Below are 17,460 nucleotides of genomic sequence, written 5' to 3' on the forward strand. Positions count from 1 at the left end.
TAGTCGCCATCAGAAAAAGGACGATGACCTAGGCAAAGTATTTTGCGACCGTTCGATTGAGTAAGATATATAGTACGGAAGAAGAAGAAGCATTTAAGTACTTTATAACAGGTGTGTGCTCCCATGTTGACTTAGATATTTCCGGTTTGGTCGATATGATAAAAAAATTCTTACCACAAAGTATATTTAACTGTCATGTTAGTGTAATATATTTGCTGATATTGGTTGATGTTGACATCCAAAACTTGGAACAAACGTGCATTAAATCAATTATTCGGGTTAGGTCTGCATCTGTTATGTACATTTTTTTGCAGTACCGGTATACTTCACGATACTAAAACCATTGCTTAGTATAGTCGGCGGCAACTATAGCTTTTAATTATGGTGCAGCTGAACCTTTAAGACGGTCAAAAGTTTGAAAATTCTGGAAAAGCCAACATTTTTAGAAACGGATGTGTGGCGTCTCTCTCTTTCTTGATCAAAGACGGTTATGAATATGGCCCATTGCTAATATCGTTTAAGAGCCATTAAACGGATGTTTGCGTGCAGGTATAAAGTACGCAAGCGTGAATAGGCCTATATTTATTCTGAGCCTATAGGCTTTGATTCATACCTATAGTGATGGAATTCCTTATCTCTTCCAAGGATTATGTACTCTGGCATAATGTCTTTAACCCCCCTCCCCTCCCCCCCCCATGCACGTGATTTGGTTTAGTCCACTACCGGTACTCGCTGTAAGCCATATCACATTGAGTAGTATGCAAATCATAAGTTAGCGCATGCGTATGAGTGATATTCTAAAAAAAACCTTACTCGACTTGGCTTTCCCTTTTCATCGACGGACTGTTTACAAACAAAGATTGTGTCAGACTCGTCTGAATAATTCGATCCTCTATTTTAAGTTTTTTAACATGTCCATTCCGTTTATGAAGGGGGTAAAAAACCGAGGAAATAGAATACTTGTGCATAAAGATTGTCATTGTAGGGTAAAAAATGGCATAAATTTGTAAAAATAAGGGAAGAGTGAGGCTGTCAGGAGAACTATCATATTTTGTAGGTTTAGAACAAAATTATCCTCTTCTGAATTTCCATTGCATGTCTAGCGTACTAATAAAGTGAAGTGATATAATTCCATTGTAGTCCAGTTTCCTTTCTCAATTTGCCTTAATTTCAAAGTTACGATTTGAAGTTCAATTAATACTTAATTCTAAAATGTTTCGTGCCATTTGTAACGTGATATTGAACCACTTGATAATAGCTCGCAATTAAAGTGGGGTTCCTTTCAAACTTTCAATTGTTTATAGTTGACGCGGACTGTTTCGAACGTATGGCGTGATATAATAATCCACATGACATTGCCTCTCGATCATAAAATATTTATTGCAACTAGCCTGCTGTGTTCCTTTCGCTGTTTTAAGGTCATTATAGGCCTATACCTTGATCGGAGAAATGGGAAATGGTAGAATTAAAAGCTACCCGCTGCGCACAGTTCTATTAGTCTTGCCAAAAAACCCATTTATTACAATATCTTCACAATAATTTCCTCTCCTCCGTGTATTATAGCAAGAGGTGAAGAGAGAGAGAAAAAAAACCCGGAAGCAAGGCATTACATTTCATAGTGATTGACGTCACAGGTATGTTAAACGCAATGAGAATATCGCGTAGCTGTAATTTGTCCCGTAAACCACGGCAATTATTACAATTTAACAGGGTGTATGTTCACAGCCGGACCTTGTACACGGGGAAACATGGGATATATGCGGTCAACATCATGTGGTGGTTAGGTGGGTAGGTTCATCCATTGCGAAAGAAAGGTTAACAATTCCGCGAAATGTTAGTCTTGTTGCGATGCATCACGCTGGTTGCGTGTTGACTTCATCGAGAAGTTAGCGGCCTCAGACCGGATATATTCACATCTCTTTTTTTTTGTATATATTTTTCTCTTTTTCTTTTTTTGTTGCGCCGAGTCTTGCTGTGTCATCTCCTCGTTTCCTGATGTTGTGCGCCACTGGTGCTCTTTTAACAAATATAAAATAAAACAAGTATAAAAGTATAAAATAATCATACGCTTCTGTGTTTTTCATACCTTCGATGACGTCATACTCAATCTCCATGGTAATCCGGCCATGAATCGCAATGAACCTGTTTCTTTTTTTTTTGTCATTTTCCTGAGGGACGGGTTTTTATCTACTATTGTAAATCTCTGTTTGGACAACCTATAACATCCTTATATTACTGACAGGTCAAATCGCCATAAGGGTTCGAACTCTCTCCCGTGTTAACATGAAAACGATATTTATCTGAAAATAGGCAGCCTATACAGTATAGATAGTAGTATAGGCTACATAGGTCGACCTGTTCAACATCTACATAAGGCAACTATATGTCGATGCTGGAATTATCGTTCTCGTTATAACAGAATTATATTTACTTTATTAAGTTTGTTTCACTTTTGACAAAGGTGTATGTTGAAACATTCTATGACCTTTTGAGAAACGTTTCTATATAAAGCTTTATTAATCTCGAAGGCAGTTCCATCCCATGGTTGCAAGAGACATTTTTCATCTACTAAATTTAGGGTTACATATCTAAGGTCTAGAGAACTGAACCACGAGGTTACACCAACGGTTTGATCTTGGTCGACAGTTTTACAAAACCTTTACCAACTATACTACGGTACTCAAAGCAAGATAACGAATGACCAAATTAAGACCAAACTCATAGATTATGTCGATACATGAATGCTAACTGTGGAGCACAACGAAGGATCTTGATCGCAAAATTGACACTTTTCAAAGGAGACTACTTCGTAATATTCTCCAACATTAGATGGACCAATAACAATTGGTTATCAAACGATGAGCTCTACAATGGAACCAACCAAACACCTTGGTCATCCATAGTCGCACATAAAAGATTGAGATTTTTCGGTCATGTAGCAAGACTCCGGGAGGACGCTCCAGCAAAGGTTGCTTTAAGAGAAGCATCGAGACATATACTGCTAAACCAATAGGAAGGCCCGTGACTATACCTTGCTTGGAAAAATAAAGTCGCAATTTAAGGACGTTAACATTAAAAATTTCGAGGAAGCAATAACAATGATAAACCTTGCGCAAGATCGTGGCGGAGGTTGATCCCTGAGCGTGCCGGGTAGACGAGACTCAACTTACTACCAGTGGCGTAGGAAGGTACTTTTGAGTGGGGGGGGGGGGCTGAAGACTGATGGCCAGCCTGGGGGAGGGGTCTAAGGGGAGGGGGTGTCCCCCTCCCCTTTGGAATTTTTTGCATTTCCAGGTGGCCTCAGATGCAATTTGGTGCAATATAGCACACTTCAACACCCACTCCATTTTGTAAACTTAATTTTGTATTTTCACCTGGCCTTAGATGCAATTTGGTGCTCCAAATGAGATTTTTTTTCTCATTTGGAAATGAAAAAGGGGTTTTCTGACTTGCGAACCGGGGGGGGCGGAATGATACTTCCGCCCCTCCACATTTTTCACTGGGGGGGCTGGCGCCCCCAGCCCCCCGGTTCCTACGCCCTTGCTTACTACTACTACTATGAATGCTAACTAGCGAGCAGATTTGATTCCTAACTAAATCAAACTAGACAACGGATGAAATAATTTCAGTTTTTTTTCTTAAATTTTACACAGATTGACAGAGGCGTCCGAGAGCCAGGTCGCGGGTCTCGGGAAAATATGTCACCATAACCCACCTCTCGTGACACCTGTAAAGGTATGGATACATGGGTTATGTCACCGGACTGACCCGCCTTTCCTTAGACATGCAGATTGGGCAAAGGTATGAATATATATTGGGTTATATCACAATTCTACCCAACTATAACACGTCATCCTCATTCCTACTTAAATAAGTTATTTACTTGATTCTTCAGTATAGGTGACCTACATCTCGTTTCCTGTCGTGTAAAATCATCAAAACCTACTCTAGATAGGCAATTACGAGTGCACGTATGGAAAGCCATTTTAACATTTAATCGGGAATTTTAGATATCTGAAATTGTTTCTTATTTCAGATATCTGAAATTGAATTCGAGATATCTTCAATAGATTTCGAGATATCTGAAATTCTAATTCAGATATCTGAAATTGAATTCGAGATATCTGAAATTGAATTCGAGATATCTAAAATAGATTTCGAGATATCTGAAATTCTAATTCAGATATCTGAAATTGAATTCGAGATATCTGAAATTGAATTCGAGATATCCGAAATTGAATTCGAGATATCTGAAATTCTATTTCAGATATCTGAAATTTAATTCGAGATATCTGAAATTGAATTCGAGATATCTGAAATTGAATTCGAGATATCTGCAATTGAATTCGAGATATCTGAAATGCATATGCATAAATTTCCGATTAAATGTTAAAATGGCACGTATGGAAAGTCATTTTAACATTTAATCGGGAAATTTCAGATATCTGTAATTGAATTCGAGATATCTGAAATTGAATTCGAGATATCCGAAATTCTATTTCAGATATCTGAAATTGAATTCGAGATATCTGAAATTGAATTCGAGATATCTGAAAATGAATTCGAGATATCTGAAATTTTATTTCAGATATCTGAAATTGAATTCGAGATATCTGAAATTGAATTCGAGATATCTGAAATTCTATTTCAGATATCTGAAATTGAATTCGAGATATCCGAAATTGAATTCGAGATATCTGAAATTGAATTCGAGATATCTCGAATTCAATTTCAGATATCTGAAATTCCCTGGTATTTCGAGATATCTGAAATTGATTTTAAGATATCTGCAATTATTTGTAGATATCTTAAATAAATTGGAGATATCTGTAATTTAATTTGAGATATCTGAAATTATTTCGAGATATCTGAAATTCCTTATTAAATGTTAAAACGGCTTTCCATATGCACGGTTATCTTCACCAAGCCGTAATAATATTCGAGATAAATACTTAATCACCAAGAGATCTTACACCGAAATTGAAACTCTGGCGCCAAATGGTTATTCCAACGAAACCGCATCCCTGCAGTTTGCACGAAGTGTTAATGCAGCCTGGCTTCAAGACGTTGTTGGACTTGAATAACAAAATATATAAGAAAGTCATTAGTAGTAGTACATTGGCCCCGTACAACAACCTAGTCAGCCAGAGTAATTAGTGCTTTCCGCGAATAGAGTTCGTGCTCCGGTCGACCGTCACAGTCAACAGATCAATGACGTATTCCTTGCCTTGCATTTTGAATTAATAGCAACCCCCCAATAAAAAAAAATTGACCTTAGAGCATGCACTATTTAATAATTTGTATCATTAAGGGGAGGTGCGTGGTTTAGTGTAAATACATACAGTGTTGTAGCATTGTTTGCAATATAGGTCAGACACTAATTTTTTTATATAAGCTGGAAACGGCGAGCCCCCTCCCCCACCGCCAAGGGGGGGGGGGGGAATAAGACTATAAAATGATTCGAATATTTTTGAAACAAAATGGCTGCTTAAGTTATAGTGTAGGTAAAGACGATTTGTATTTATAATTTGATTTCTGCGATCAAATGGTGAAATACGGAAATAACTCATAACAAAATTCAACCAGAAAAGGGGGACGGGCAGGGGTGGGGGTGGGGTGAGTTCGCTTTCGAAAGTTAATTTGCAGATATTGTTGAGATCCATATGTAAAAACCTCTTCGCTCTATGACGTCATCTGCAGCTGAGAGATGAGTAAATGAAAAGAGCAAAAAACCGACAGGAACTTCCCCGAGCGTTACTCCACAGGTACTAAACCCTGACCGGAGAAGAAGGGATTTCACGGGGTCATTATTGGTTATCCGCCATCTTTATTAATAAATTAAATTAAATGACATATGAAGTGAGTCGTTCTATACAGAAACCATGGCATAAGTAGCCATGGTGATAGTGTGTGTCTTTATATGGCCTATACCTGAGTACACAGCCTCACCTTATACGCGTGATTTCCTTTATCGGTTTACACACATCCTCATCCTATAAATGTGAATATTATTTACCGAGGTCAGATAAAGCGTATCGTCCTTTATATAGTACACAGAGCTTGAGGTCGAATAAGCATCGTCGCCGTCATTTAGCTAGAAAACCCCCAAAATGGTCACTCGCAAAACCACTCCTTTCTATCTCCACCACGTCCACGGCAAGCCAACGAGGCCATAAAGGCTGCTTACTATAAGCGTGCTTGAAACAACCAATCAGTGTAGCGTTTCTACTCGTGTTATACGTTCGTTGTATTCATCGAATATATATATATATATATATATAATATATATATAATATATATATATATAATATATAATATATATATATATATATATATATATATATATGCATATACATACATACAATAACGAAATGGTTACTTCGGTCTCTCTAGTCCGCACTGAAAAAATAAACTAGTCAATATTGCCACGGACTAACGTTAAATTAGTCTGTAACGTTGGTCAATGCACACGGACTAGCAAAAATCTTCGTTTCATCGCTGCTTCTTAGTTAGTTTACACTGACTAAGGAAAATATAATCGCAGCTTAGTCGGTGGCGACGGACTAAGGTATTTTAACCCATGGACTAAGAACGATACGGACACCCGATTTACGCCATAATCGTAGCTTAGTCGGTGTCGACGGACTAATGTATTTTAACCCAATTCGATTCACTTCAATTTGGAAACCGAGAGGCAACGGCAGCTTGCTGGGCTTGGCATAGTTTCATGTCATACGATCACTCTAAGCAACTTTCAACCGTAAATCACCCAAGAAGGTCTTTAGAAGAATGGAGGTATTAACTGCATCATCGGCCTACCTGTTATTCCTTTAACTTGAAGGTAAAATTAAAGTTAATTGTTAGGCCACTGGCACTAGTACTGTATTATGGTTAGTGTAACGCTACCGTTGTCACGTTGGCGTTTCGCAATACACAAGTGCAATGACAGTGAGTAGCCTATATGCTTCTACTGGGTACTGCAGTGCATTCTCAACACTAAAGTGTGCATCCTAAACACCAATTAACAATGTGTTATGTGTGTATTGGGCTAGATTGAACAGTGGCACATAATCTTCTTATTTATTCCCAAACAAATGCTGGAACTATATGGCTCAATAGTTTATTTGAAGTCTACACTCATTTGGTAAAGATTTCCTGTAATTTCCCATGTGAATCTAAATGGGTAGGCTTTGTGATATTGAATAAGCAAGGCTAGACCTTCAAACGTACAGTCACAGTAGGCTGAACAAATTATGTTGGCTAGTCAACGGTATTATATGTTGCGAGCAGTCAGGATGCACGCTTCAGTTCTATTTAACCTTTTCATTTATCATTTTTTAGTATTTAATTTCCGGTCACGCCCAGGAAACAATTGCGACATTCCTTCACGGTCGACTTGCTTACTGTAAGAAGTATTAACCGTTTTTTCTCAGGAAAGCTTGATAGTCTGAAGTTATTATAACATGTGCTTTTAGTATACTGCCAAAAGAGTAAGTTGTTGTATTTGTATTGATATTTTATGTAGAAGTAACGGAAAATTTAGTATGTTTAGTTTGGTCTAATTGCACGTTTTTTTTTCTGTCCAATGTAGTGCAGGGTTCACTTGCGCGAATTCAAATTATTCTGTTTATGTATATGTATATGCATCGATTCTTAGATTATGATGTTTTTTTGACATTTATTTGTAATTCAAGCATATCTGTTTAGTAGCAAAGTTTAAAGGTTAAGATTAATTAGTTTTCTCTTTTTGATCCTAGATTGAATGAAACTCATTGGCGTAAATAATAGATCAGATGATACAGTTTAACGCAGTTGCTAAAACTCTGGGTATTCTCTAGTCTTCGCCGGTCCATTATATACTTTAGTACTACTAGTAAGACTATATCAAAACGACCGAAGACAAACTTAGTGTAACAAAGTACTGATTCTCCTCTAGCCTAGGTCTAAACAGGCTTGTTATGTGAGCAAGCAAAATAACAACTAAAAACGATTAGGCCTATAAATAAGTTGGCTCAGTGCATTTCTGTTTCTAAAATTTTATATTTTTAAAGATCATAAAAACAAACAAAGATTTAGACCATGTTTTATTATCTCTGTATTCTGGGCATTTGATTCTGGTTGCAATGGTGATGACACTCTCGTTCAAATTTTCAGCTTTATACAGTCTGCTTCAAACTTTGGGATTGTTTTTTGAGACTATAGTGGAAGCAAATCTCACATAACTTTGTGGTGACAACTTTATTAATTTTTTTTTTTTTCAAATGATGAATACTTTGCTGTTTCTTTCTTCCAGCAGGAATTGAAAAGCCAAATATCTAAGTCAAGGGTGAGCTTTCCTGTGATGTACGACACCAGTGTGGAGGCAACAACAGAAGAGGAGAACTGTGTTATATATGGCTTAAAGACATGTTTTAAGATGATATATTGGTACCCTTCGCAGAACAAAAGAGTTTATCCAAGAGTCCAAAAAGCAAAGGAACAAGTACCATAGAGAAAAAAGATGGAAGAGTGAGTTTAACTATTGTACCCAACTGTTTAATGATATTTAAGATACTTTTCATAACCTGTTTTAAAAAAAACCAGTCTAGTATATCATTTACGTGCAAGCTTCATAAGTTTGGTCAAATTTTCACTGATCTGTAGAGCGGGAGTCCAGAGGGTTTGGTTAGCTGGGAAGGTAACCAATTGCCTGGTACATCACAATGTTCACAATGCATTCCTGTATATGAAACCTGATGACTGGCAAACCGACTGTGGTGGATGTGGCTGGGAGAGCAATTTTAAAGTCACCTAATAGCTAACCTAGAGCAGCTTTCATGGTAACCACATCAAAGTAAGAACAATGTGTCAGGTATGGCCCCAAGAGCAACAAATGGCCATTGCCAGTAATTATTGGTGGTGGGGTACCCCTGCCAGTGATCTATAATTGACCCCTCATGGCTGACCTAGGTCAGCTCATGAGGTAACCACTTGAAACCTACTGGAAAATGTTGGTTAGGACTTCAGATACAAGGGATGGGCATTGCCAGTAATTTTTATTGGTGGGGTACCCCTGCTAGTAGACCCCCAATATGCCCATCCCCTCATTGACCTAGGTGAGCTCATGATTTGACCAGTTGAAACCTACAGGAAAATGATAGGTATCACTTCATATGTAAGGATGGGCATTTCCAGTATTTTATATTGGTGGGCCACCACTGCCAGAGTCCGCCCATCCCTTACATATAGAATCCTGTCAATAATTTTCCAGTAGTTTTCAACTGGTTAAATCATGAGCTGACCTAGATCAATGGGGGGGGGGGGGCTTTTTGGGGGTCTACTGGCAGGGGTACCCCACTAATATAAATTACTGGAAATGCCCATCCCTTACATATATATAGAATCCTGCCAATCAGTTTACAGTAGTTTTCAACTGGTTACCTCATGAGCTAATCTAGGTCAATGGGGGATGGGCATTTTGGGGGTCTACTGACAGGGTTACCCCACCAATGTAAATGACTGGAAATGCCCATCCCTTACATATGAAGTGATACCTATCATTTTCCAGTAATTTTTCAACTGGTTATCTCATGAGCTGACCTAAGTCAATGAGGGAATGGGCATTTTGGGGGTCTACTGGCAGGGGTACCCCCCCCCCCCCAATATAAATTACTGGAAATTCCCATCCCTTACATATGAAGTGATATCATTTTCCAGTAGTTTTCAACTGGTTACATCATGAGCTCATCTAGGTCAATGGGGGATGGGCATTTTGGGGGTCTACTGGCAGGGGTACCCCACCAATAAAAATTACTGGCAATGCCCATCAGTTGTATCTGAAGCCCTAACCAACATTTTCCAGTAGGTTTCAAGTAGTTACCTCATGAGCTGACCTAGGTCAGCCTTGAGGGGTCAATTATAGATCACTGGCAGGGGTACCCCACCACCAATAATTACTGGCAATGGCCATTTGTTGCTCTTGGGGCCATACCTGACATATTGTACTTACTTTGATGTGTTACCATGAAAACTGATCTAGGTTAGCTATCAGGTGACTTTAAAATTGCTCTCCCAGCCACACCCACCACAGTCGGTTTGCCAGTCGTCTGGTTTCATATACAGGAATGCACTGTGAACATTGTGATGTACAAGGCAATTGGTTACCTTCCCAGCTAACCAAACCCTCTGGGATCCCGGTCTATTGGGATCATTATTAACATGATTAACATAATTAACATAATTATTAAGCTTTGAGAAATAACTTGGTGTTATGCTGTGCAAAGCTAATAATAATTTGGTAAAAGCTGCTATTCCTGGCTTATAATTTGAGGGACCTAGATTTAAATGTATACCTCCCAATATGTTATAAAATTTTAATGTAAATGTATGTTTATGATAATGTGAGTTATCATGTGCTATATCTGTATCTGTGCTTACACGTATATCATATTTTCTGTTCACAGGTCAATAATGGTGCATATTTTGGCTTCCTGAAGACAAGTGGGAGGCCATTTGTAGTTAAGAGAAACACTCTTTGTTCGTGAAGACTTAACTGGTGTCGATTTGGGGTACCACTTTAAAACGAAAGTCATGAGGAACCCTTGCCCAAGATTCAACTTTGCATTATTGTGCAGTGCTATACTTTTGCGATTCATGTTTGATCTATTAACTTGTCTTAACTTTGTTGGAAACAAAAATCAGATTTTCAGATTTTATTTACAGTGATTTCTTCTCTATCTGTCGAAAGTCAGCCTTTTGTAGACATCAGAAGTTTTATCAGAAATAAATACTGCCAACGTACACATTATTTGTGCTTCTTCTGCTCTCTTTTCTTTCAGTGATACTAGTCAGTGAAACTAGTCGGGTTTAATTCTTTCAGTGAATCTAGTCAGTGCAACTAGTCATTCGATACCGACTAAGAAAGGTTAGTCGGGAGAGGCACCATCCTGACTAATGTAAAACCTGCTATAAACTAGTCGGTGGCTCATATAAATTAGTCGGTAAAGACCGACTAATGTCACCAACTAATGTAACTGACTAATATACATTTACCGACTGAGAAATTGTTGATCGACTAAGCTGACGGACTAAGATGACCGACTAAGAAATCCAACTGACTAAGGAATAAATTAGTCGGTATAGCAACTGACTAAGGCTATGTTAGTCGGGAGAGGCACCAGATGGACTAACGTTTTGTTAGTCGGTGAACCAATTTAAGTTTTCAGTGCGAGGGGTAACGTACTCAAGCTATTTTCAAATTCATCACTTTCCCGATCGCGTTGAATGTCTTCCGAGTCACTGTCTTTTATCGCTCTTCATTCAGTTTAATGTTTTGTTTTCACTACGTTCGCATGGGGCAATAAAAATCCGTTCTTTTAAGACACCGCCAACAACATTAAATAGCAGCATTGCCGTTTCTTTACCTCTTTTAATGAGTCATAAACTCTAGAGGAAAACTTGATTGTTTCCAGGTATTAATTTCTAGAGAAGTAATTATTCGCTTCCTGTCGTTGAAGAGAAACGTTTCGTCTGAACTTCACCGTTCTCTTGTTGGTATCTCTGAAACGTGACGGTAAAACATAGCACGCCTCTTAGGAATTGCTTTTATCAGTTTGGTTAGTGTTCCTGTTTTTATATCATCACAATAAGTACCGACTTACTTATGTAACCCGCATGGTTGCAGTATAAACAACAAACACAATGTATAAACAATGTAGAGCAAACCAGCAAAATAACAAAGAATTTACAGTAATTGCATGGTATAGTCGTTCAATGCATATTCCGGGCGTAAGGAAACACAAAGGACTTTACTGTTATAACTTTAATTATAGCGTTACTACTGAAAGTTTCATTCAATTCCTACATGCCGTTTTCGAGATAATTTTCATTTAGGTTTTTAACCAAAAGTGAACTTGAAGCAAACACAATGTGATAAAATAGATACGCAGTAACTAAACATGGACGGTTTGTGTGAATATATATCTTCAAAATGTTTATATTAAATTTCGACTATAAAAAGTTGATATATCAGAATATGAATGCTACTCATGTTAATTTGTATTTGATACAATTTTACATATAAATACACTGCAGTGAAAGTTTGATAAGAGTTCAAGGACAAATGAATCTATTGTAAAGAATAAAAAAAAAAAAAAATAGCAAACCATAAGTCTGTTAATGTGCGTATATATGAGGGCATATATCCTGCTTGCTTCAAGTTCACTGTTGACACAAAATATGTATCTTCAAATGAAGATATTATAAAGAACGACATTTAGCAATTGAGTGAAAGTTGATATGATGATCCTTAGGTGAAGTACATCCTTTACTAGTCAAAAGTAATTTTACCTCTGATTTTTTTATTTATTTTTTATTTTACATTTTTTAAAATTTTTTTTTGTAAAGGAGATGCAAGCCATTGTTGATGAATATATTTCCTATAAACATTTCTTAGGATTTCTATAGCCATCGAGGACGTATTCGCAGCAGAGTTGTTCCTACGCCGCAGACTGCGGCAGTCACTGTGCTAGGCGGCCTTAAAGGAGCAGGTGACAAGCCTCATCAAGAATGATACGGGACCGTCATCATGAGAGAGTTACCGAAAAGAACTGAACATGCAGTGAAAAGCAATAATGTCACATATGGCGAGTCAAGGACCATATATAACATGGAAGGTCATTCATTTTGAATTTGACGTTGAGATTATACGATGGACTTTGCCAGATCGCATACCAGCCAGACAATTAGAATCTAAAACAATGCAAGTCATATCGGCATGGGGGACATGTGGAAACACTTATACGCCATCGCTAAAGACTCTTCTACCATAACCGTGAAGAGAGGGGGTTGGTATAGGAAACAAACCGAGGCTGTCATTAAAACGTGACTGACAGTTTGACATTCACAAATGTCAGCAACAAAACTCCACCAGACTCACTGTAGTTCAGTTCACAGGGTAATCGGAAGTCATGGGAGACGAACAGAAAAGAAGAGAACTTGCTCAAGACACACATGGTCAATGGATTGATAAAGATAACACACAGAAAATGATATATCATTTATTCATTCCTGCTGAGTTATAGTATACGACACGCCATTTGCTCCAGGTTACGTTACCTGGGGTGCATGTACACAGTATAGGTTTTGCTTTGAATCAGGGAGTTGTTATGGAACAACTCGCTGTTTGTTTTATGTATATATATATATATATATATATATATATATATATATATATATATATATATATATATATATATATATATATATTGATCATCTTGGCGACTCTCTACGATGGCGAATGTTGTGGTCTTTGAAGGAGGCCGACACTATATAGGAGGAGGTATCCCACTAACATTTGACCAGTTCTTTTTATTTGATTAAGGGTGCTTACTTTCAAGATGGTACTATAGTTTGCAAATTTTGAACTAATTTATACGATCGAGATATTTCCACATTTTTTTACCTACAAATATCGTCAATTTTTGGCCAATCTCCAAAAAGGCAAGAAGTGTCGCGATTCCCAATTTGAATATTGGGGAATTAAAATTTCGACGGCTTTGCAAATATCGAAGGGAATCATTACTTACCGCAGAGAAGCCAACTTGGTGACGTAATGAATGTTTCTTCCGAGTTACAGTATATGCAGAGTATTGCAGTATACGAGTATACATAATCCATATTTGCAATATACGTTATCTCTGCAATGGAAAGAGTCAAAGGGGAAATGTTATACGTATAGTTGGTATTAACTTAATATATATTTAGCTTCCGCGATGTCATTAAACCATGGTTCAGAGAGGGGTGGTGGTGGGGTGGGTTCGGGTAGCGGGGTTAACGTTCACTACCCTACAAATGTTCCCTCCCCCCCCCCGGATCTTCTCCACCATCTCGCCTGAATTTGTGTGAGTTCAATAGGATATAATTATTACAAGCTTCCTTTATATTATACCTTGATACCGTCACTTTAGTGGCCAAATACCCCCACCAAATGGCTGTTGCTGTACCATGGCAGGTAGTGTAGACCATGCGCCTCTATATGGGTGTACCATTCATCTTCTCGTTTTAAATCTTTGGTCTCCTTCATACTTGTTTACTTGAATATCGTTATGACAAAGCGCAAAAACACTTTGGAAATGGAATGTAATATAGTGAAGAACAGGCCAAGATCTGCACAAAGTGAGAGTTGAAACCTCTGGTATACACATATACACACACATGTGATGGGAAACTGATGAAATTGGAATAAAACCAGGGCTGACTTTAAGAAAATTAGATTAAATATAACATTTGCATCGCAACGGGTGAATTGGCTTATCTAGTACATCTTTCTGCTGGTATACGTTTTATGTTTTTTTTTTTCTTTTGGTGCAACTTCTCGTCACCTGTGTATGTCATTCTCGACAGCTTAACGTTGTGTACCATCAGGAGGCAGCGTGGGGGTCGAAGCGGCGGGCTTCTTGGGCGGTAGTTAAATTATAGTGGGAATTTAAGTTTAAGGTTCGATCTTTAAAACCGTTTGAAATTAATTGACAAGGGGAAAGTTAAAACTGTATGTCACCGAGAGAACGTATCTTGTTGCGACTTCTCGCTGTGCCCTACTAAAGCATGGCCATATGTTTTGCAGGCTGGGAAGATTTGTAACTTTAAGTTAACAGAGAGTGGCATCAACATCTACATTTGTTCAGAGAGTTAGCTGACAGTTCTCTGATTCGATTAGGTTTGCATCACACCTGGTCGTCAGTAGGGTGTTATATAAAATGTACATATACATATACCGCTATATATATACGCCTACAGTGGAATTACGACCTTCCTTACCGGTTTCGAACCTCTGGACATACAATCAGCGTACACAGCCTAGTGGTTAGGGTGTCCGCGTACAGGGTACAGGGTTCGAATCCAGGTGGAGGGTGGAAGTTTTTTCACTGTTCTTGATTTTCCAACTCATTACGACTTTCAATTTTATTATATATATATATATATATATATATATATACATACATACATATATATATATATATATATATATATATATATATATATATATATATATATATATATAATTCAACCACTTAGAAACTCCAGTACTCCAGTAAGCTATACTTCCGACAAATGTTTTGTTTTTCTTCAATTTCTCAGCCTGTTAAAAGATGAACTCGGAGGCAATACAGATGACAACTAAGCTGCTCTCTGAGGTGACGGTGCACGATAACGTACATCAGTCTAGACCTCCAACTGTAGCGTGATAGCATTTCTTAAAGTAACATTCCTGGTATTCGAACCGGTCCCCCTCTCCCTACCCATCCACTTCCTCCCTACCTATCCACTTCCTCCCTACCCATCCCGCTTCCTCCCTAGACATCTCCTCCCTCCCTACCCATCCCCTCCTTCCCTCCCTACCCATTCCTTGCCTCCCTCCCTACCCACCCCCTTCCTCCCTACCCATCACCTCGCTCCCTACCCATCCCCTGCCTCCCTAGCCAACTCTTCCCTTCCAACCCATCCCATCTCCTCCTTCCATCCCTACCCACCCCCACCTTCCCTCTCTACCATCCCCTCCCTCCCTCCCTCCCTACCCATCCCTTCCTACCTCCCTTACCCTCTCAAGCTTACCCAGACATTGAAGAGTACCGTGTCAAATTAAACAAATGAATGTCTCAGGGAGAGAGAAGCGTTTGAAAATGACAGCAAAATTCTGAATCAAGTTTGCCCATGAGTGGCCATTTTTTTTAAACTTTCTAGCAGATTTGGTGGCAATACTAGTGAGGCTATATCGGGAGACCGGGGAACTCACGGGGTCCACCCACTGACAATATTTAATCGATATTGTGTGATTGTTTATATATGGCACCATTTGCCAATTAATTAATTAATTAATTAAATGTTAACCATTTCAATTTATCTTCAGTTACATACTGATGTAGACATTTGCAGATGCTACAACATCGATTAACGTACCATACGACTGTTGTTCGGTCGGTGAAACCAGGGAGTTCCATGGTGAAACAAACATATCATATGCTAGCACAGGGATGAACTGGTGAATGAACTACACTAATACGATACCATATTCAAAATCCCTATACTTGCGCCGTCTCACTTGGCAAAACTATGACCTTAGTCCTTCCTGTGGTTTGTTGTACCACAATTGAGAAAATAATGTGGTTGGTGTTTAATAGAAAAAGATGCTTATTTAAACTAAATGGTTCGAGAGGAATACACAATCTGGACTAATCACATAACACTTTACTAGACTGAGAAGGCACCCACTGCGTTGCCAGAGACTCAAGTGTTTATATCCTCATATCTCTCTGTTTAATTTTCGTCTATACCAATACATACTGAACTGTGATTGACCGTAGCTCTACACTATGAACGTGTGCACCTCAAACATGCACTGATAAATTCCAATGCCCTCTTTGTGTGTGTCCAAGAACAGTTATGGTGGAAAAAGGGGGAGGGAATGTGGTCCTGACGTCCTTGAAATCGACTCTCGCTTTAAGGGGTGGGGGTGGGGTGTAGGGATTCTCTTTCCGAAAATGTTAACATTTTAATCGTGAAACTGTTACATGCTGTAGCATATTTATAGGCTATAGATGTGCGCTAATATGTAGGCCTAATTTTTAACTTTTTAATTGGGGGGGGGGGGGGGTTGGGGTGAGGTTGAACGACGCGTCTGGTGATGATACCTCATTTTGAAGGGTGAATTTCACTGTGTGTGATGTTATACATGAATAAAAGAGACAACAACGGTAATCTTTTCAAATCAGTAAAACTCTTGTATATTGAAATATATAAGCAGTCTCATTATTCATGCCCGTGGAGTTTTACAGTTTAGAACACCCCCCCCCCCCAAAAAAAAAACAAAAAAAAAAACAACTAGAATACAAGGGGGTTGGCAGTAAAATGCTTGAGTGAAGCTTGAACATGCAGGGTGAACATTAAATGACTCATTCTAGTATATTTTTATGAGTTAATATAGGCTATACTTATTTCCACGTGTCTATGATTTTACCTTCCCCGAGGGTTGTTGTACCGAGTCACCTTTGGGTCACTGTGAGTTAAAAAAGTTCACCGGATAGATTTAATTTTCATAATTATCAACACTTACTTCGGCAAATCAAAATTTCCTGTTTCAAAGGGGAAGAAATTGAGCTTATTCAATTAGCGCGGAGACTGAAATGTTTCTTTCTCCTTTACATAACAACTCGTTAAGACTTTGATTGAGACGAGAATGACTTCCTTCCTGAGTCAATGTTTATCAGCCTATTAGGATGTTGGCACATCCCAGAAGAAAAAAAAATGTTTTAACGACAAAATGAAATGAAAGGAAAAATGCATACTGATGACGACAGAAGGATGCTCTTCCAGATGGAAGAAGATTTCAAGTTGATGATGATCTAAATTGTAAACAGAATTATTCTACAAGATCTTTACTAACGACTTGCCTTAATTACATGCTCTTTGACTCCGCCGTCGAAT

The 17,460-nt window shown here is 38.3% G+C and overlaps 1 long non-coding RNA gene across 1 annotated transcript in view; it reads right to left on the minus strand.

Annotated features, from left to right (window-relative positions):
- LOC139979353 (uncharacterized) overlaps positions 1-17,460 on the minus strand; it is a 77,029-nt gene that overhangs the window by 14,626 nt on the left and 44,943 nt on the right. Inside the window, exon 3 of the long non-coding RNA XR_011797137.1 lies at positions 13,566-13,676. This is a non-coding gene — a long non-coding RNA (uncharacterized lncRNA). The remainder of the gene's footprint in view (positions 1-13,565; positions 13,677-17,460) is intronic.

Source organism: Apostichopus japonicus, chromosome 14 (assembly GCF_037975245.1).
Source record: "Apostichopus japonicus isolate 1M-3 chromosome 14, ASM3797524v1, whole genome shotgun sequence".
In the NCBI taxonomy this organism is placed as follows: domain Eukaryota; kingdom Metazoa; phylum Echinodermata; class Holothuroidea; order Aspidochirotida; family Stichopodidae; genus Apostichopus; species Apostichopus japonicus.